At 37.6% G+C, this 22,726-nt stretch overlaps 1 protein-coding gene across 2 annotated transcripts in view; it reads left to right on the top strand.

Moving 5' to 3' along the window:
- Positions 1 to 22,726, top strand: part of SORBS2 (sorbin and SH3 domain containing 2) — a 224,742-nt gene that overhangs the window by 62,583 nt on the left and 139,433 nt on the right. For both annotated transcript variants that reach the window (XM_049796585.1, XM_049796593.1), the window contains exon 2: positions 19,471 to 19,598. The gene's annotated coding sequence lies outside the window, so the exon portion shown is untranslated. The remainder of the gene's footprint in view (positions 1 to 19,470; positions 19,599 to 22,726) is intronic.

The raw sequence follows: 22,726 nt of genomic DNA, 5'->3' as shown, positions 1-22,726 counted from the left end.
AGGGGTGCGTGAGGAAACTCGAGGGAAATGGAGTCAGTAACTGCAGTTCTCGTAGCTGAAAGTCAAATTCGTCAGGGCTTATAAAAATAGTAAAATGTATTGATTTCTAAAGGTTGCATTTGTTTATAGGATCAACAGTTATGCTAATAGGAAATCAGTAGTTGTGACTGAAGGTCAAAATAGGTGGAAGGGTCTTTGTGGTTTTTTGAACAGTTTAAAAAGAACGGGTCTGGTTCCTTACTGAATTCTTTTTTTTTTTTTTTTAGCAGTGTCAATAGGTGAGGTCCCAGTTCAACTGTAGTGAGATTGAAAGGTAGTTGTAAAGCTTCCTAAGAGGCTTAGGGTTGGATGGTGGCAGCCCATGATGAGAAGGGGTAGGGGACTGTGTCAAGAGTGGCAGGACAGCCATTGAGTGTTCTTTTCAGCACGTTGCCATGTTGTCTGAGGACTTAAGTGTAGCCTGAATGTAAAGCTTCATCACCATAGTGTACCTTGAGTGTTATTGTGTTTATTAAAGCCATGTATTTCTTAGCAGAATAGGCACAAGTGCGTGAAGCCACAGGAAGCACAGCATCTCATCTTGCAAAAATGCATAGATACTACTTAAACATCAGGTCAGTAGTAAGTGTTGAAGGTGCAGAAGATGCAACAAGTTTTCCTATTTCCTATGTTACAAATATTTGTACCTGAGGTAAGAATTTGAAAGACAAATTAGATAATTACAGAGATCTGATGGGTGTTCTTAATGGAATACAGTGATCCATCTCTAGATTTAGCAATAAGGAATACCAATAAAAGAATAGAAATAGGGATTTCTGAAATGTAAATTGTGGAAGAGATATTAGTACTTGAATTTATCATATATAGAAAAGTCAGAATGAGTTATGAAAGCAGAGTGGCCAGATTTATATTTTTACTATGATTAATGAAATTAAGTGCAAAAGCAGAGCAGAGTACCACAAAACCTGTAAAAGTACAAATTTCAATTCATAACAGTTAGGATTAAGACTGCTTTTGGTCTTTTGATTGGAATAAAATGCAAATACAAACAAAACATCTCATGGCTGTTTACAGCTAATCTCATAAACTGTTTTGAATCTGACTAGAACAAGGATATCCAGTAGGACTGACTTCCTAAAAGCTAATACTTTGCCAAAGTTTACTTTTAGCAAATGACTGCGGGGAGGCTGTCCGTGATTCGGTTATCTGGATCAATTCTGATGTCTGAAAAATGCATGAACTAGAAATTACATGTTACTATAGAGGTCTCTGTGCATATGAACAGTATTTTCACTGTTTGAAGTGACCACAAGGGAAAAGTAGTGATTCAGGGCAATAGAACAAAGTGTGGGGTAGACAGTTAAATTGGATGCTTGAATGTGTCTTTGAATGTTCATTTTCTCTTAGTATTAAACATTAGGCACAATTATAAAACCAAAAATACTTCCTTTTTTGTAAACGTAAACATAATCTGAAATCAAGGTATTGTTGGCACCAAGTTTCCAAGCAGGTGCAAAATGACGTTTGTAAGGTACTAAATGCTTGTTTCTCACTGAATTTCATGTTCACTGGAGAACCTCAAATTCTCTATTCTGTTATTCAGATAATGAGAGCTTTTGTAGTTCCTTGAATTATGATAAATAAGAACTATGATAAATAAGGACAAATAAATAATTGGTGTGAGGTGATTATTGATTGGTGAGAATTACAAAGAATTGTATTTTTGGAAGCTTATTTAGTAAATCTCTAGCACAATGTTTTGCGCGCTCTGATGATGCAGGCAGTATGGGCCATTGTTAAGTGGTGGGTTAATGGATTAGATGGCCCCAGCTTTGGCTGGGTATTTCAGCTGCTGTTTTTAAAGATGATGAGACATCTATGGAAGTTTTGAATTTCAAAAAGACTAACTTTTGAGGCAATCCTGAACTGTAGTGATCGGTGTAGATTAAGTATATAGTAAATAATTCCCTTTTGAACATAGAGGTCACACTACTGACTTCTGTGTGTTTTTTGCTTTACACTTCTTAATCTTAAGCAGCCTTTGTCTGATTTAGGCATCAACCCTGTATTATTTTTCCTACTAACAGTAAGGATTTTAGAGACAAGCAAGCAGTAGTAACCCAAAGGGATGCCAGTGGAAAAACACTCAGTGTATATCATTTAAGTAGTGTATTGATCAGGTACATCACACTGCTCCTTCTAGCCAGTTATGCATTTTACACATTTTAATAAGCAAATTCTGACAGAAGCCAGCGGTTGCCAGCACAATTTTTGTTTAATTTAATTTCTACTGCATTTCTAATGAACCTGGAACTCTTAAGCAGTGACATTCTCCCAGATCATCAAATTCGTGGTAATTGCACTGTTTTTCTTTTGGTGAAATCTGTATTTGTTAGCAATCTCGAGCAAATAGTAATTTCAGTGTGACTGATGCAATCAAATGGTTTACTTGGAATAAGTAAAATATAAAAGAGGCTAATCAAATGAAGTGCTACTGTATGAGAGCTAAGTGAGATGCTGACAGGTTTGACAGTAGAATAAAGACCAAACCAAAGACTTTGTTTTGACATATGTGCAGATAATCAGGCAAATTCAAGTCTTTTAACAGACCTCTTCTATAAGGGTCACTTTACAGATACAGATCATGTAATCTGAGCCTTGCAGATTATCATTCTACTTTTAAACAAGTACAAGAGAGGTTTTTAATTCCTTATTTGCATGGCTGTAGATTTACACATTCACATGCTTTTGCCAGTGGCATTTGATTCACAGATGACTGATTTATGGTCTTGAGCAAGGGCCAGATTCAGGACACGCTTTATCGTCAGGACTGCAAACTCCACAAAATTCTTTGGAAGTCTGCACCTGTTCTAGTTAACACATACTATAGTGAAGCATTAGTAGGATGTCTTCCAGCTTGAGGCAATAGTTTTCTTACGAGCAAGGCAAAAATAATTGCAGAGATGGTATGCTAAATTAATCCAAGTGTGAATTTGTTTAATTTTTGTAATATTTAGTGGTGTAATTATCTTAAATGTAATTCTCTAAAATCTGTCACTGTTTTGCTGAAAACCACAAATGAAAGTAAACATGTCAATATGACTAAAAGAACTACGAAAAGTACAACAGCAAATAGGTATTACGCTATTTTTATGTAGATGCATTCCACTTTCAGTTCTGGCATTCACTTTCTGTATCATTAGCCATCAGAAGAGAAAGGGCAGATGAGTTATTTCCTAATGAACAGATTAAAAGACTGTTATCTGAGTTGCTCTTTGAAAGGAAACTCTTGTGTTTAAGTAATTATTTCTATCAATATTAGATCATCACCATGCAAAGAAAGGATTGGCGTCAACTTCTCTTTGCAATAGGTGCTGAACATAAAAGTTGGAACTCACTTGATGGCAAAGGCAAACTGAAGAGCAGGTTTATTAACAGGTGACTTTGACCACTGCTTGACCATGATGTCAGTGGTTTCCTGATTTCCTATAGCAGAAATGAAAATTTAAAAGGAATTTGAGGAATAAGCAAACAGTAGCTTTGTAGATAAACTTGGGAAGTGTTCTTCTGATGAAAGCCTGCTGTTTCTTAAGAATGGATAAAACGTATGTGGGAAAATCTGAGCAGATATTGTCTAAAGTTGTGATGAAAGTTTTGGGAGTTGCAAGAAAGAGAAGACGAGAAAGATATAACTGCTGCAGTGAGAAGACAAGGAGCCAGCTGTATGTGTCCACTGTTCTGGGGCAGGGACAGGTACAATGACTTCAAAGCAAAAAACCTAGACTGGTCTTACGGGGTGCATTTTGCACAGATCAGAAAGCATTACCAAAAATTGCAGGCCTGGATATTGTAGTTAAATTGTGTGATGACAGAGGCCTAAATAATAGCATTCCTGATGAGGGACCAAAAAAAAAAACAATTAAAAAAAAAAAAAAAATCAGTCTTCAAAAATGCTGTGGAGAAATCAGACCGCTCAAGAAAAGCTACAACAGACGGCTTAGGAGTGTGAAGGGGAAGCAGGTGTGAGGATAAATGAGTCAGGTCCTTGAGGAATTAATGTGCTTGAGAATCCAAGGTCTTTTGTGTTTAAAAAAGGAAAAAAAAAAAGTCGTCATTATATTTGTGTTCTAGTCAAATTTCTACCCTATACGCAGTGTGCCAGGGCATCCCACAAATATTTTCTAATTGTTTTTTAGTCTTCATATGTACACTTAAGAATTCCAATCCCAATTTGCAGATTTGAAAACAAATTTATCCCCTTCTGTGGTTTTATTCTTTATGCTGCATTTTATTCTCTGGAGACCCAAATGGTCAAATTTGGCTGTTCACAAGCACTTTAGATGAAGCATTAGAAGTTTGGCCCATGTTTTCAAATGGATAGTTATGTGAATGTCCATTATGGAAATGGGATTCTCTCTAGCTGTCCTCTACCAGCAATGGAATGATGTGATTCTGAGGATAGGGGTCAGGCAGTAGGTAGTTTGAAGGCAAGTGTAACACTTCATAAAAGAGGTTGCTGCAGTGCTCAGGTTAGCTGGCCATTGTAAAAGGGGGAACTTGATTCTCTGATTCTGAAGTCGGTACCCCAAACCATCTATGATACTGCTATTTACACTCTGAGCTATCTGCTTCTTCTGCTACAGCTAGGAGCTATCTGCTCCTATTGCTGACAATCCTCCATTCTAATTCCTGTCCATTGGTTTTGTACCGACTTATTTTAACAGCAGCAAATTGTGTTAGAATGTTAGTGGGATATCTTGTGTGTTTTGCTTTATATTCACCTGTGTATTAGGACTGCAGATTCTTTATGGAAGGTGTCCATTTCCCAGTGCATGTACTTTGTTTTCAAATTATCAGCTGAGCTGGAAGTTTGAAGGTGGCTTGACTTCAAACATGGCTTAAAAGAATAATTATATTGCAAGCTTTCTTATGTGTAGTCCTCTCAGAAATCTATGTAACTCTACTGTCATCTCCAGTATTGTCTAAATTTTAGTTAGTTCTATGGACTTTATCTTCCAGTATATTTAGGAACAGCTTCTCTTTGTGCTCACTAAAAGTGTGTTTTTCTGAACTAATTGCAGATAATGCTGTGAAAGTTTCACATTCAATACCGAAAATTGTAAAAGCATTCTAATAATATACGTAAATTAAATCTTTCCAAAAGAAGCCACTCCTTTTGTAATTGAACTTATTTCCTCTAGTGTTGACATGTGGATAGTTTTTACTGAGGGCCTTTTTAAAGAGTTAAAAGGATTTTTAGCTCTTCAGTGCCCAAAAGTGCCAAATAGTTTTGTTAATGAACTTTTTCAATGCTAAGTTTGGAACTATACTCTGAGGCCCCTACTCCCTTTTGGTGGGTACAGTATACAATTGTAAAATGTGTACCCTTAGATTTGCAAAACTCTGAAATCTGATTTCCTGTTTCTCATAATGCTAAATTAATATCTCCTGCTGCAAGTGCTGAAATTAAGATTCAAGTTTAGGCTTGTAAGAATCTAGTCTGAATAAGACTCTTAAAAGCAAGGTCTTGACTTCAAGGTAGTTTTTCTTCCATGACTTACCTCAAACCTGGGTTTATACAGTATTCTTTCCAAAGACACATTCTAAACTAGGAACTTAAAATTTATTTAAATGTTTGTTTGAAGAGGGCAGAGATAGGTTTAGCGAAATGAAGCTTACAAATGAAATTGTTATAGACTGTGGTATTTTCAGAAGCTCTTGTTGGTCTGTATTCTCCCTTTGAAGGCAATGATAGAAGTCCTCCCTGAATTCATTAAAGATAGTTACAGGAAATTTGTGTGCTTTTAAAATGCCACTGAAAAGGCCTTAGTATCCAGCTTTTTACTATTCTAGGTTTAGGTTCAGCTTAGAATGCCTTGTAAATGCCTTTTGGAGAATACTGGAAAGATTTAAATAAAAGATGAAGAAAAAGTGTTGCGCTTGTGTCTATTTCCGTCACTTGAAATAATGATTATTTTTTTATTATTATTCACATAGGCATTTAAGTCTTACCATTAGTAAGATCTGTACCGAAAAGGTTGGCACCACCTCAATGAATCTGTTGAACAGACAGTTCATATACAGACAGTATATGTCTTACTGGAAATGGCTTTACATGTGTATATACACGCATTTTATCATATTTTTTGATATCCTGGTAGATACATAATTAGTTCTGTCTCCTAAAACTTGTTGAACGTCAGAAGTTGCTTTCAAGTTATGTTGTGCATTTCAACCTGGGATCCTACAAATGTTAAGCAGACTTGCAAATTGAGATCAGTGTGGTTTTGGCGTTTTAACATGCTTAACTTTCTGTGCTGTTTGTATCAGACACACCTGAAAGTTTGAAATGTCACCATCTAAATCAAGGTAAGGGGTCACCTTAGTTTCGTGAAGAGGATGAATCCGGAAATAGAGATATCATGTTTTCTTTACAAAGGGAGCAATGAGCAGTGTTTCAGTATTGTATCAGAAAAAGATTTCATATGTTGACTTCTTTAGGTATGGATCACGTAACAGTTGTTAGCATAGATTTTTGTTTATATTTCAATGCTGTTTCTATTTCTAAAAGTACTATAAAAATGAAGTACTCAGGGACGGTTTAGACTTTGATCTCTACCCACGTGTTTCTAGTTCATGCCACCAGTCTATCGTAAGCTGATTTTGTTATAAATAACCAAAAGGTGTACAGATACGATGTAAAACTATTAGTGATTTCCCGCACTCTGTTGTTGTACTCTGGTTTCAAATGCTAGTCTTTAGATAGCTGTTGATCATATGTCATTTTTTCACCCTGCTGATCAGAATGCAAAGGCTAAAAAAATAACAAGTGCTTTTCTAATGTTTTCTTTATAAACAATTTGTTTAATTGTTGTAGGAATCAAATGTGTGTAAGCTTAAATTGCAAGTCATTGGGTTCGTGGCAGAAGGCAAGTCAATGCAAGGAGCTTAATGGGTTTGGGGCACTAAATTTGTAATAATTAAACTTCTATGATATGTCTAATATGTCTACTTCTGATGTTTTTATGTACAATGCTACTTTGACAACCTTTTTATCTCTACGTTCTCTTTCAGGAGGTAGGATAAAAAATGGGGATGATTAACTCTCCTGTATAAATTCAGTAGCGCAAAATTACCTTTCAACTTATCAATTTTCTTTTTCCATATGTGTAAAGCTTTCAAGCCATTTTAGAAACAGAGGATACCAGAAGACACTGACTATTAGTTTTAAGTGTAAACTTCGATTAGTCCATTGTTGCTTATAGTGATCCTTGTCCAAGGGTTAGAATTGTGGGTAGAGTATACAGTGGGGAATGTTTGCATTGTGCTATAACTTCACCTTTGGAAGCTGAAGAACTTCTAGAAGCAAAGTCCTCTGTTTCTTCCAAGCTACTAGTGTGAGGAACTGTCAAATCTCTGGAGAAATTATGATCCTCAGGAATAAAGAGATTTGAATAGGAAGGGATCAGTTTTCTGCTTTAGGGACTTCCTGTTAATCTTAATACATCATACTGTAGAAGAGGAGATTGCCCAGGTAATTTGCCATCACCGAAAAAAAGAAACATTGTTTAGGAGCTTCCTGCTGCTATATCACTCCTTTTCTTTAACTTGCTTATGTAATTTATCTGTCCTCAAAGTTACAGTCTGTATTTGGGTTGTCTGGAAAGGATCAGTTTCAATAATACTGCAATTGGGGTGTCGGGATTTTCAAATCCAAAAAATCAGTTGCAAGTTCTCCAGGGCATGAAACTGTCTTGTACAATTCTGAGCAAAATGTATACAGTTAACAAGATACTGTAGCTTTGGCCTTTCAAGGCAGTATGAGCATGCTGCTATGTAATAACATCCAGCTGTATACATCCAGTGATGATATTGCTCTGACCAATTGCAGATGAATTTACGTGTTGAGTCCTTACATTTATCTACCGATGTGTGAGTGGGGAAGAAAACATGAGGCAGCTACTGTCTGCCTCTCTCTGGGAATCACCAACAACTTGGTATGTGTTAAAGCCTATTTTGGGGGTCATGCTCAATTTCATAAAGCCTTGAGAGTCTTAGTTTCTAGCTAAGAGGTACATTGATACTGATCACACTCTGATGCCCTGGGTTTTCCTTTCAGGCTCATGCAGCCCTAGAGCTTTTGAACTTCTCTGCAGGAATCATAGTTCGTGCTGTGTATAACTTATCTATTGTCTTTATTGTGTAGTCTTAACTTCATAAATTCAGTCTGCGCCTGTCAATAGCATGAAGCCACAAGCTTGATAGGCCAGTTCTAGCTTATTAAAAGTGGAAGGATGCAAGACAGCTTTACTGTGCCCACTGAGCTGATTACAAGGTGCGGACAGTCCATGACACCTTTAAAGAAAGCACTGATTCAGCTCTACTCTTGCATAAGGTAATTTCTAAATCTGTGATATTTTGAGCTGAGTCTCAATCCAACAGTATTTTCTTAAAGTCATATTACTTCCTTTAGTGTTATCTATTGGCTAAGCCTCGCTGATATCTATGGCTACCCTGCAGGCCCTCAAACTTGCTGTGCTGTCTGTGTGCAATGAAATATAAAGAAGGTGTAGGCTGGCAGTTGGGCAGCTCTGGTTCTGCTTTGACTTGCTGTGTATGTTTGAGCTTGATTCTGTACATCTAAATCACCTGAACTACTACATTTCAGCCTTAAATTACAGGAAAGGATACTTTGGTTAGAGCTAGGGAAAAAAAATGAATACTAAAGGTAATTAAGTACTGGAGTGTCCAAAGAAGTTGGAATATCTTTTTTTCTGGATTCCTTCTGAAACAGGCTGATCAAATGTCTGTCAGGAATGATACTTTTACTGTGGATTTTGCTGTTATGAAGCAGATGAACAAGATGACCTGGAGATCCCCCTTCTTTGATGATATGAGGGATCATAGGAGAACTGACTCAAATTCAGTCTGCTGCTTTTGATATCAGAATGGTTTGTGACTTTCTACAAGCTGGCATGGCTTGGTTTGTAGCCAGATCTCTTTTCACACCCTTCATGAATAACCAGCCTGTCACTACTATCCCATCAAAAATCCCTTCAGAATCAGTCTATAGAAATAACTCGTGTGAAGGCATAAGAATGTGTGGTTTAGGGTAAAAGCACGTGGTCATAAGGAGAGTTCAAGTTCTGCCAGAATCTGGTGCAGATAGAATCACAGAATAATAGAATGGTTTGGGTTGGAAGGGAACTTCAAAGGTCATCTAGTCCAACCTGTGCCCTCCCCGCCCCGAGTGAGCAGGAACATCTTCAACTAGATCAGGTTGCTCAAAGCCCCCTGCAATCTGACCTTGAATGTTTCCAGGGATGGGGCATCTACTACCTCTCTGGGAAACCTGTTCCAGTGTTTCAGCACCCACATCATAAAAAAAATCTTCCTTGTGTCTAGTCTGAATTTACCCTTTTAGTTTAAAACCATTACCCCTTGTCCTATCACTACAGGCCCTACTGAAAAGTCTGTCCCCATCTTTCTTATAAGCCCTCTTCAAGTATTGAAAGGCCGCAATAAGGTCTCCCTGGAGCCTTTTCTTCTCCAGGCTAAACAACCACAACTCTCTCACTTGTCCTCCTAGGAGAGGTGTTCCATCCCTCTGATCGTTTTTGTGGCCCTCCTCTGGACCTGCTCCAACAGGTCCATGTCTTTCCTGTACTGAGGACTCCACAGCTGGATGCAGTACTCCAGGTGATATCTCACCAGAGTGGAGTAGAGGGGCAGAATCACCTCTCTTGATCTGCTGGCCTGTCATGGTTTAACCCCAGCCAGTAACTAAGCACCACGCAGCTGCTCACTCGCTCCCACCCCCCACCCAGTGGGATGGGGGAGAAAATCGGGAAAAGAAGTAAAACTCGTGGGTTGAGATAAGAATAGTTTAATAGAACAGAACAGAAGAAACTAATAATGATAACACTAATAAAGTGACAACAGTAATAAGGAAAGGATTGGAATATACAAATGATGTGCAGTGCAATTGCTCACCACCTGCTGATCGACAGCCAGTTAGTCCCCGAGCGCAATTCCCTGCCCCCTCTCCCCCCAGTTTATACACTAGATGTGATGTCAGATGGTATGGAATACAGCATTGGCCAGTTTGGGTCAGCTGCCCTGGCTGTGTCCCCTCCCAGCTTCTTGTGCCCCTCCAGCCTTCTTGCTGGTTGGGCATTAGAAGCTGAAAAATCCCTGACTTAGTCTAAACATAATTTAGCAACAACTGAAAAAGTCAGTGCGTTATCAACATTCTTCTCATACCCAACTCAAAAATGTAGCACTGTACCAGCTACTAGGAAGACAATTAACTCTATCGCAGCTGAAACCAGGACATGGCCCCACTTCTTTTGATGCAGCCCAGGATACGGTTGGCTTTCTGGACCACGAGCGCGCATTGCCAGCTCACGTCCAGCTTTTCATCCACCAGTACCCCCCAAGTCCTTGGGCAAAAGCACATTTTAGGTCTGGGAGCTGCTCTATTTGCCCAATAGCCTTGGTGCCCTTGGGCATGGCACGGTTGGCCAGCTATCTGGGCAGCTCCTAGTGTGTGGCAGACTCTACCTCTCAGGAACTGATGGTCAAGCATTCCTTGTGATGTGCCAGGTGACATGCTTTTCCAGTGATACATTCAGTAATGTCATTGACAAAGGTGTTCAGGATGCCCATGGCCTTGGTTAGGATACTGGTCTCATGATGGATCTGCTTCAGCACCTGGTACTGATGGATGCAGTAACTCTCCTTCATGCTATTCTTATGTTGCTTGTAGCTGTTCTCTCAGGTTTTGGTGACAGCATTCTTGGAGTTCTTGTTGGGAGCAGGAGCTGGTGTGGTAGACTCAGGCATTCTGGCAGCAGCTATTCTCACCAATAAGCAACATGAAGGTGGGCAAAGGTGGAGGCAGTGTAGCTGCAAATGGCTTGAGACCACTGGTGGCACATACCTGAGCTCTTGAACTACATACCTCCTTTGCAGCCTGAAGGACTTGTAGCTGTCACGATTGTGTGAAACTGAGCAGCAAACTGAGAGTTTGCTGAAGCAGTTGTATCTTAATGAGCTTTGGCTGACTTTAGCTGTTTTTATGATGTTAATATCCTACATTGCAATTAGAGGTAGGAAATGCAAATGCAAAAGTTGGGTCTTGCTGAGAACCAGATATCACCTTTGAGATGAGTCTTTCGAATTTAAAAAAAAAAAAAAAAATCAGAAAAAATATCAGACTCTGCTAGTATTAGTTTGTATTCTAAAATGCTGAAGTGTTACCTACCTGTAGCTGGAAGCCTTCAAAGGTTTGCACAGTTGCTTATGTCTTTAGGTTGTGTTTTCAGTTAAGTGGATTATAGTAGCAAAATGAATAAACTGACTAAGGGAACATTTAAGGAAAGATGGTTCTGTATACTGTGTTTACCTGTTGTTTGACTTCTAGTGAGAGGGTTTGTACTCATTTGAGGGTATAAGTATTATTCCCTTCACCCTCGGGTTCAGTGCCTGAAAGCTTCAGTTGCAGTAAGTCTGCTGTCCCCTACCCTCTATGCTATGAGTAGCAGAAAATGTTGAAATTTACTTGACTGGTAAAGCTAAGGGCTGTTTTTTTATATAGGTCCCTTATTTTTTCTTTGCTAAATTGGCAGCTTAGCAAATTGGCTGAACACCATTGTGTTAATTATTGAGAAGCCTAAATTCCTTTGTGGATTTAGTCATGGTAATTGGAACAGAAACTTAATACAGAGTGCGGAGGTGTAAAGCTGGTCTGGTCATAATCTACTGGTTTAAGAAAGAGCAGAACGGTATTAGGCCTTGTGCGCTCTGTAACATAAATCTTTGTGAAGTGAAAGGAGGGAACTGGGACTTGTGTTTTTTCTGAATTTCTTTTGCTTTGCATGGACCAGCTAGCTTGAGACTGAGAGTAGCAGCTGTGCACAGGAGCATGCATGGCCTCAGCCTAGTGATGGTAGTTCTCCCTTGAGAAGGGGGCACAGTCTTATCAATGGCCAACTGTCATAACGTGTTAGTGTTTCAGAGTATATTGTTTGAGTGTTAATATTTTGGAGTAACTGGAGGAGAGGCAGTCACTCAAATTTTCCTTTCTCCTAGGTAGATTCTCTTTATTAAGCTAGAGGGAGAGAGTCAGGCTCTTGCTCTGTGAGCCACATGAAGTCTGTAATTAGTCTATGAAAGATGGGCTGGTGTCCTCAAAAGACCAGACAGTAGCTTGATGCTTAGTATCCTGTGTCAGCTAAGTGGGAGATGTGACTGTAAGTCCTTCTGGAAATTTAATCCAGGTTTTCGGTATCTGTGGCAGATGTTTTAATGACCATCAGTACAGTGTTTTTTTAAAAAATAAAATGTGGTAGGGTAACACCATCTTCCACAGTTTTTATGAAGAGTGAAAATAACCTGAGAATGTGATGGATGTTTGGGTCTTAGATGCGAGGTTGATAAAACACAAGTTTGTATATGGTAGCTGTCACCAAAGTGGTTTCATCAGGGTGAGGCACCATTTGCTTGGTCCAGCAGGAGAATTTCAGGTAACTGGGAACTTTACTCTTAAAAGATACATCGATGCTGAAGAATTTGCGTTTGTGTAAAATGGGTATTTTAAAGATGGTCACTTTGTGCTCAAAAATCCTTTGGAACAGCTAGTTCAACAAACCCAGTCATTTCAGTTGGTAAGTCACGATAAGCATTGCAGATCTAGAGTCCTAGCTTGTTTACGTGTCTGAGGTTTCAGCCTTCAGGGAAACCCTGTTCCCTAATGCCCTTATCATCCTCCCCGCCAAAACCCCCACAATCTTACACAGTAGTTGAACACATTCTAGAAGAAAATTAGTCTGAAAGACAAATAACCTTGTACAAAGTTCTTGAAATAAGGGACTAGTGGTGTGTATTAAGAGCAAGATAAACAATAAGCTTCTGTTCTCCATTTCCTGAAAAGGCCTTTTCATACTTATTTCCCTGTACGTTTTTAACTGTTTATTCTTGGAACAGAGGAAGTTAGTTTTACTAGCAAAATAGTGCTCTTAGCAGGCATATCATTCTCTTGGTCCAGTTTCATAGTGATAGCTGCAGTGACTGTAGTGCTTTACACATCATTTGGAGAGCAGTTACATGGTTTGCTGCTAGTTATATAAAATTGGTGTAAGCACTGGAATTGGTTACAACAGGTGACCAAGAGGGTCTAAATATTTAGATAATATGCTTTTAATAGTTGGGTTTTTTTAAATACATGTGACTTCATTTCAAGCTTGAGAGTGTCATGTTTTAATGTATTTATTTGGTGCTCATTTAAAGGTATTGTAATTTTTAAAGGATTCTATATTATATAATGCTGTTATTACACATACTAAAAATTACAACCATTTCAATGACTCACAAAACATTGGGTTTGAGACCTTAGATACCAAACTAAATCTGCAGCAATGAAATTCAGTCTGGTTTTGCCAAAGGTGACTGGCAGAACATCTGGTACTAGCCATCTTTCCAGCTTCTATTTAGGAAACAGATTAATTTTCCAGAGATGTTTTGTCTTGATAAGCATCTTATGTTGTTTTGGTTTTAGTGTATTAGATCTCAAAGACGTGTAAAGAAGGTCACAAGTTCTTCAAAGCCTTTCCCATCTTCAGAAACATCTTGCCATAAGGACAGTCACTGACACTTTGTAGCTTTTGTAGAAGTTCTCAGATACATCAAGATTCCTGAAAAGCAAATTTAAGTCGTATGGTAAACTCAACTTATTGTGATGGCAGAGCTGCTTGTTTACAAAATGTCTTTCACAAAAATCTGGCTAGGGTTTTCAGTCTCAATTTTTTTCTATCACCAGACAATTTTATTATAATCGGGCGTGGGGAGCAGACTTAACAAATTCCAAACTAAAAAATGAGAACTGAATATAGCTAAAGACAGATGGTGTCTTTTAAAGATCTGCTGTTCTAGAGAGCAACAGCAGAGGCAACTCTTCATCAAACATCTGCCATTTTTTACAAACATCAGTTGATGTTAATGAAGTGAGAGCATGATTCTTTGTACTTGATGTCTTGATCTGCGTCTTTCAAAGGTGTGAGTTATCAGTAAAACACTTCTGTAACAAATTCAGGCTTCTTAGATATTCTGCTGGATCAGAGATTGCCTGATAACTCTTGGCAGGCTCTTGAGTGCTTTCTGAGGAACGCAAGCCAAAAAACCCCACAATTCCAAGCTGCTTCTTTCTGGTCTTCCTTCCTAGTTTCCAAGATTTTCCAGTGAGTTACAGAGGGATGAAACACTCTTATACCAAACTTGGAGAGAAAAGTTTAATAACTTTATTATTACCTAATGATATTAGTGAGGTGGGCCATCCACCATTAATTGTTTGAAGGAAATGATGGAAAAAACCCCAACCTCTTTAGGCAGAGTAGAGCACTCTACTTTTTTAGTGCGGAGAGCTATTTTCGGATATACTGAGATATTGGAGAACAAAATTGCTTATGTGGGAAACCAATGTGCTAACAGAGCAATAAAAAAAAAAAGTTCCATTGTATGGGCTTCAACAAACTTCAGTCTCCTTTGAAAGTTTCCTTAAAGATGAGAGTTCTCTAATCAGAGCTTCAGTATGGGAATTATGAAGCCAGAAAGCAGTGATAAATGCTGTGTGTGTCACCTCTGTACTATTCACACAGGTTGCAATTCATTGCCCCTGAGGGATGTAGATAACTTCCACTTCTTGAAATGTCTTGACCAAAGATTCTGTTGCCATGTGTGCTGGGACAGATATGTACATAAGAGCCAGACTGCTTCGTGGCCGCTCTGGGAGAATTTTTGAATTTTAACATATTCACCATGAGTAGTTCATTGAGGTGACTTATGCTTTTTTAGGGTTAAAAAAAAAAGCATCAGATGTAACTGTCACAGTAACTTGGCTGCCTACATATTCTTTCTTGCAATGTGAAATCCTATGTTCTGAAAGTTTGAGTTAATTTTTTTTTCAACAGATGATCCACCTTTTTCATTGTGTAGCTCTAATGAAACTGTAGTAGAGACTGACATTCAGGATTTGTTGTTCATGTGGTTTTTTTAATGTTGAAGGTTTTTCAGGAGTTCTTCATATAATGGTCTAGAAAAATTCCGAAGTACCTTTTTATACGTAGCTAACTGAAGAAAACTGCATGTGTATTTGTACCCATTGTTATATGTGCTGTCATTCTAATACAACAGTTCTTAAGCTATCGCCACTACATGAGGCGTGCATGATGACATAGGGCATCAAGATGTATTTAGAAGTAACCTGGACAGAATGCCAAGTGCATTTAACAATAGGAGGGAGGGCAAGAACTGTTAATACAGAAGGCGGCTGTCTCCAGTGCTTTCCTGCCGAAAAATCTCCTACCTGTTAACCTCAGTCAAGCCTTGATGACTGTGCTTAATTGGAAGTTTAGCATGACTTTTCATCAGTGCATAGATTTGTCGTAGTGAGAATTTAAGAAGCTTTTATGGTTAACAAGGCCCTAGAAATTTTGGAGTAGGAGAAAGGAGCTGACCTAATTTTTCTTCTATTCTTTTCCAAAGAAGTTTACATATAAAAATGAACCTCTCATTGGTGGGCAATTTATACCAGGTTTCCTATGCTAACACGTAATGATTGATCCTAATATATTAAGTAGGAGAAAAAGTATAAACTGACAGTCAGTAAGTAATTTTTTAGTAGATTTGTGGTACTTGTAAATATCTTGTCAGATATGAATGAAATGGAGCAGAAATGTTCCAAGTGAGGTGTTGACTATTTCTATCAAAGAAATGAACCTCAAACCAATTCTCAAGAAACAGACTGTTCAGGTATTTGTTCTGATCAACTTGTGACCATTGTCACCCTTCCATTCCTGAGCATGTTCATACTGAGCATAGGTGAAGGCCAATTACAACACATCTGATGATGCGAACCCTAAAATACTAACATCTAGCTGAACTTTAGAAATTAAACTGATGTCACTGGAGATTAATCTTTTCCCATCTATTTTCATCCTTCGGCTTTATAGGCATATGATGCATTTGTCTGAAGGCAGGCATGCCTGGCAGTAGGTTCAGTTAATGCTTGTGTCCATGTGTTTTTTGTTTATTTTACATTATGTAGGAACAACTACAAGCGATGGTTTATATGATCTATGTGTAACTAGGTATTCCATTCCATCCAGGAGAATGGCCACCCTTCTTCATAGCTCCATTGCTTTTCAGCAGTGAAAGCTACTGGAAGCACACCTGAGACATTGAAAAAAAGTTCATGTTTTTAAGATCCTTCAGGATCATATGTGTCCAAGACATGTGCAAGACTAGCTGAAGTCCAGGACAAAGCATGGGGTTGATGGCTTCCCTCCTGTCCTGTAGATTTTTTTTCTGTAATATGGGAAATACTCATTTCAGAGATTGAAATGGTCGGTTCTATGAATGAACTCTCTTAAGAGACATCCGCAAATGCACAGCTTGTGCATTGTGCTTGTGTTCTCTAATGTTAAATGCATTTAATGTTATCTGTCGTAGTTCAGTTCAAATTCAAGAAATGTAGTTATTTGGAAAAAATAAAAAATGAACACCACCACACACCCCTCCCTCCACCCACCCCACCCCCACCCACCCCCCCCTTATCCATACTCCTTCTTTCTTCCTGGGGCAGGTAACATGTAATTCATTTAGACACATTATCATGTTACTAGAAGATATTCCACTACTATTGAAAGATGTGAATACAAACATGTATAGAATAATAAAAAAAGAAAAAAGTCATTACACCTAGCTGTATAGTGTTCAACTACACATCTTGAAATGTACACAGGGAAACTTCTCAAAAGGAGGATTCTTCAGCCATTCCATGTGAAGCTTTAGTGAGTCAACTGTGTTTGAAAGGTTAGGTCTAGAAAAGTTTATATTTCCTTTATATGAATCTGTGCACTGGAACAGGTATGTAGCTTTTTTGTCTATCAGCAATCTTCTATATTTCTCATCTATAAAGATTCTTCTGGTTTATCAGAAATCTGTCCTGTAGCATCTGGTCATGGAGCTCTTGCAGACTTCCACCAAGTACCCACATTAGTAGTGTGAAATGTACACTTCTTGGTCATGTTTGAATTGCTCAATACGAACCATTGATTAAATTGCAGTGCAGTGTGCCACTAAAGAAATTATATGCTTGATTTTAGCGTTGCTGATAGCCACAAAATAGGAGATATGATTATCAGTCTCTGAAAAGTATAAGGTGGTAATCTTGGTAGTAGTGACATATTTGTCTGTTTTACTAATAAGCACACAGATACATTTCTCTGAGACCTAGATGGCATATGTGAAACTTATGGCATCTGATGTTTCCTGTAGATAAAGATCATCTGATTTATATCCAGTAGTTAAAGCACATCTCAGCAACAGTGCTTTTGTCATGTTTAGTAAAGGCTATAAATACTAACGGGTAAATTGTTATTTACACAAAAACAGCTGCAGAAAGTGTATGAAGAAACAAGGTACCAAAATAGGTTAAGCGCCGATGGTAAATCTGCCTTCTGAGAAAATGCTTCAGAAAAGAAATGTTGTGCTGCAAAGCATTGCGTATTCAATTACTTCAGTAGTAAATTGATACTGCAAATAATGATTTTAAAACATTCTTGAATTTTCATATTTGTGTAGTATTATTATTTGGCGTACAGATATTTGTTGTTTTAGCTTGTAACCGCCAGATGGAAGTGTTATGGATAGCAAGGTAATGTAGCATCTTGCACTAGTGGTCTGGTACATACAGATCTTGTATTTATTTACAAACTATACTGCATGTTCCACTTGACCGTTACAGCTCAGGTTGGCTATAATTGACACACTGTCTGAAATTTAAGCTATGGAAGTCCTTAAATCTCTTTATTCATGGATCTCAAGTTAAATGTAAACTGAGGTTTTTAATGTCTGTGAACTAGTTTTGTGTTAAAATAATAGTCCTAAACTAGCCATTTGGAATGAAGCAGCAATAATGATTAATGTAATGGGTTGGTATTTAGAGTTTGTGGAATTGTGGGGGTTTTTTTGGTAGCTACTTTTAAACTACAGTAATATTAAAAATAGTTGGGATCAAATGGAAGGAAAGAATTTGTGCTATATTTTCATACTCGGCAGCTTTTTCATTATTGTTATAAGTGTATTATAGCAATGATTTTTATGAGTCTTCAGGAACAAATATGCTTTTTGTTTGTTTTTAAGTGAGCATTGCTTTACTATTTTAATGGTTTACTAAATAGCCTGTGTGTCTGGCATCCTGTTTCATGTGTCAGTATACCTTTCAAATAGTTACTGTTCACAAATAAATTAGAAATTAAGGTGACCCATGGCGTTCTAAAACATTTTCAAATGCTTAAGTAGCCTTGATTGGAAATCTAATAGATACTGAAACATTTTGTAATTTTCTTACACCAGCCTGTTTAAGGTTTTGAGTAGGGAGTAACTTCAAATCTCCTAACATTTCCTTGAATAAAAGTAACAAGTTTTTCAGTGTCAGTGCCTAACTATGTGGACATGTATGAAAAGTTGTTACGGTGAAGCAAGTAAGTTGTGTCTGTCAGAATTGCTGAGATGTATAGAGGGACATCTTGGAAGCTTCTTCCTGTACCAAAAGAAGCTGCAAAAAGTTAAACAGTGGTGCTTTTTCACTGACTTAGTTTACCTGTGTTGTCTGAAACTTCAAAGTAATTAGCTGTTATGTACCCATCAAGATGTTTTGGTTTTTTTTTTTTTTTCTGTAGTCGTTAATTTATATTTGCACTTTACGTCTCCCAGTATTTTTACATTATGGGAGGGTAAGCTGGCTGGTTGGAGATGTGGCAGAAGAGGGCAGCGAGATCTTTATCATGTCACTGAATGGTCTTGGTAGAAAAAATGGAGTGCCAGCAGCTTCAGGTCACTAAGCATCCAAAATAGCACTAGTGCTGAAACTGGAAACTTAAGATGCAAACTAGAAACAAACTACTGGCTTCAGTCTTGGTAAACTGATTTGTCCTGTGCTAAGATGTATATACCAGACAGACAGGATGCACTTAAATGCAAATAGAAATACTTCCACCTCAGATGAGCCCTTGTGTAAAGAAGGCAAAGCATCTTCAGAGATGACCAAACTCAAAATGTGGTTTTTGCATTAAAAAAAAAAATCCATGGTGGTTCATTTCCTGAGCTACAGGTAATAGTCTTCAAGGTCCCAGATTTCCTTTTAAGAGTATTTTTTGTTCACCATCCACAGTGGTTGTTCCCTGCTCTTTCTGTTTCTTTAAATAAAAATTTGGACAGCAAACGAAGTTTTTTGCTATGGATTTCCTGATTTTTTTATTTATTTTTTTTTAGCTTGGGTTGAGAGCCTAGTTATTCTGTATTGCATTTTCATTTTGTTTGTAGGCAAGCCCATTGCTGCTGAAAATAGCTCAAATGTTCTTAGAATAAACATCAGCCAGCAGCTCAGATTCTTTCTCCTTTCTCTTGCAGACTCTTGCATGCAAGTTAAATTAATTTCTTGAGAGAAACCTTCATAAAGGGCTAAATAAACAAGATCTACATACACAGAAATTTCTTACTTCCTCTGGATTTGAGACGCAGCTAAACTTGTCTGTCTGGTAAGTCATATTTTTCTTAAGGATTTGTCTGTCTTCCTGCCCTTATGACTTGCATTCTTGAGTTTCTAATTAGTGTTCAGAGAAAACCAGCTTCTGTTTGCTAGTAGTTCTGCTACATGCTCTGTATGAAGTATGAAGACTAATCTGCAAAGGCATTACTGTGCCGCTTTTACAAACTTCAAAATAGTACCTATGATTCTGTATGGTACTTTGGTATAAGTGGGGATTTAATTGTTTATGTAGTAGTTTGTTCTTAGTTTGCTGTAATGAAATCATTAAAAGTTTTAAAGCAAAACTGGTGATTGTTCTGTCTTGAAATTCTTTACCTGTTTGAATGTTCTGAATTTAATGAATTAACTTCAGAGATTGTATTGCAGAGTATATTTTGTGTCAAGTCAGTGTTTAAAAATAAACTTTCCCAGCAATTCATTCATGTCTCATTGCTTGCTGATTTCATCTTGTGTGGATAAAATAGGTTCATGTTATTGATGCAATGGCATATTTTTCTTGGTGATGTGCCTGTTTCATAGGACGGTAAGCATACTTGTCAGTAGTCTTTAATTTGATAATATAATTCTGTAACAGTTCTATATTTGTGGCTTACAGAGTTTTTTCAGGTTTGATTGATTGTACTGCTTGAAACAAATATTTTTTTCTTTGTTTAAGAAGTGTTAACTGAGTATAACCCAAACAAAAGAAAGTTTTGTCCTCTACCTTCTATTTTTATTTTTTATTGCAATTAAAATGAAGAAAATCTTGGACAAGTGAAAAATTTTTTTGGTCAGTGGTGTGGCTTTTCTAAGCAATTGGCTAGCATTAAATGACAACCTAGATATACCTAGTCCATCTGATCACACATGCTGTGGCGCTTTGGCTTACCACAATTACTGTGTACTTACACGCTGCATGCCTTGTTTCTGCATAGTTCATTTTGCAGACTTTGCTGTAGCCTTAATGTTAGTTTATTTAAAAAATATATTGAAAACCCACATCATATTTAAAAGTAGTTGTGTATTTAATGTGAAGCAGTAGTTAGGAATTAGATTTTCATAGGAAAAAAAAATAGATCAGTGCTTTTACATAAAAGCTGTTTGGGGGCTTTCCAATTCATTTAAGTTTTAGTAAGAAGCTTTCCAGCTTATTTTTGGATAAAAAGAGAAAATCTGAAGTCTATGTATACATTTCATACAGCATCTCTTTTTGTTAAAAATATAAAATTTTGTGTTAAAAAAGAAAAACCAACACACATTTTCTTTAACAGTTTTTCAGAACAAATAAACCCAAGTCTGGTTCAGTTGTAATGTTTGCACTAATGTTTTATTCTGGTATTTGAGAGTCATGGATCTAATTCTGCTTGTTCTTCCTTATAGTAGCAGATATTGGTAGTGTAATGTAATGTACGTATCCACTTGAAACTATGGAAATTTTGGTACTAGGCATACTTTGTTTTGAATAAGACAGCTTCTATTCTTTTTCCCCTCTCATTTTTAATTAAATTATATTCCTCTTGGTTTAAGATCTTCCCTCTTCCTGTCTTGCTGTCACATACAAAGCTGCTTCCCTGGTCCTGCCAGGACCTGTCCTTGTACTTCCTAAGTTCTTTTGACCACATTCTAGTGAATACTTGTCTTACATTGATGGTTTTCATATGAAAAGAATTTGTCACCTGAGTGTTACTTCAGAAGAAGCTGAAGCTTCTGAAGGAACTTAAGACACTTCAGAGGCCATACTGTAGTCACTGAGCAATGTAGAAATTTGTGATCCCTTAACATGTACAAAAGACATAGCTGGAGAAGAAATTACACAAAATTAGGCTGCACAATAGGTAAATGTTTTTATTTACCAAGTATTTTCAATTAAAAGCAGTGCTTGAATTGTGTAAAGTAAGGGCCAAGGATGGTCTGTTAATGGTCATTTTTTAATTCATGTGACTTGAGTTACTATGTAAGACCAAGTTTTTGCTTGGCACCTAATTTTTGACTAACAAACCTGACTTACAGGAACTTGCATCTGGCATGCTAACACAACCCAAACTTTAGCTGAGTGAACTTGGCACTAAATTCAACTAAAGGGAGGAAATCTCAGGAGAGCAGTGGAATTTCTTTCGTTAAGTAAGTATACCTCTGCATTCATGGGCAACAAACGGTAACATTTTGTGCAGGTTTCTGCTTTTGACAGTGTATCTTTGTTCACTTCCCAAAGGTGGTGTCAAATACGCTGAATAAAGTAAACTTTCTTATTTGGATTTTCCATTTTACTTAATGATATGGTCCCAGGGAACCCATTAAGTCTGGAATGGCCTAACACCATTGTTTGTAATTATTTGTGTGTGAAGAATAAAGGCTGGCTTGGAACAATTTAGGTTACATTGACGTGCTCCCTCCTTATTGTCCTTGTGAGCCCAGGTAGAGGGGTGGGAGGAAAGTGTATCTGTAAGCATTTTATGATGGAGTTATTTGATCAGAGTGTCTCAGAAAATGTTTCCTTCTTGGAACTTAAAGTGTTTTCCAAACAATGTATATTACTGAGCTGTTACTTTGAGAAACAATAGGTTGTGATAGCTTTGATTTCTTGTCAAAAGTTTCATGCTGGTAAAGATCTTAAATTAATATGCTGTTTAGTCACAATGTGTCAGTGTTGCTTCCACTGTGTGGTCTAAGTTCAGTTCAGTTACTGATGGCAATAGGGTTCTATGGTATCTGTTCTGTATGGGATTCTGTACAGGATTCTGATCCATGAGCAGAATTCCAAAGTGACTGGATTACATCAGCAGATCATAGTATGCTGAAACTGCATGGGTTTAATATGTGACAGTGCTGGAGAAGAAAAAGGTGTTTGAAAACTGGAGAGCAAGAGCTGGTGATAGAGGAAATTAATCTGAGTGAAAAGCCATCATGCAGGTGCCTCTTCCTTGCATTAGCCTCAGATTGGGGAGATACCAAACTGGAGGTGCTGAGAGGATGTGTATTCTTACGCGAGACCTATGAGTTGTGTCTTCACCTGATTTACTTGGCCATGTGCTATCCTCAGGTGGCAATAGATAGCTATGGAAAAAGTTTATGATGTGATTCTGTATTTAACTAGCTGCTTTAGAGGGGTGGATTTTTACGGCATCCTGGTTAGCTCCT

Source organism: Accipiter gentilis, chromosome 3, assembly GCF_929443795.1.
Source record: "Accipiter gentilis chromosome 3, bAccGen1.1, whole genome shotgun sequence".
NCBI classification, from domain to species: Eukaryota; Metazoa; Chordata; class Aves; order Accipitriformes; family Accipitridae; genus Astur; species Astur gentilis.
Note: the sequence above shows the minus strand (reverse complement) of the source record. Positions and strands in the feature narration are given on the sequence as shown.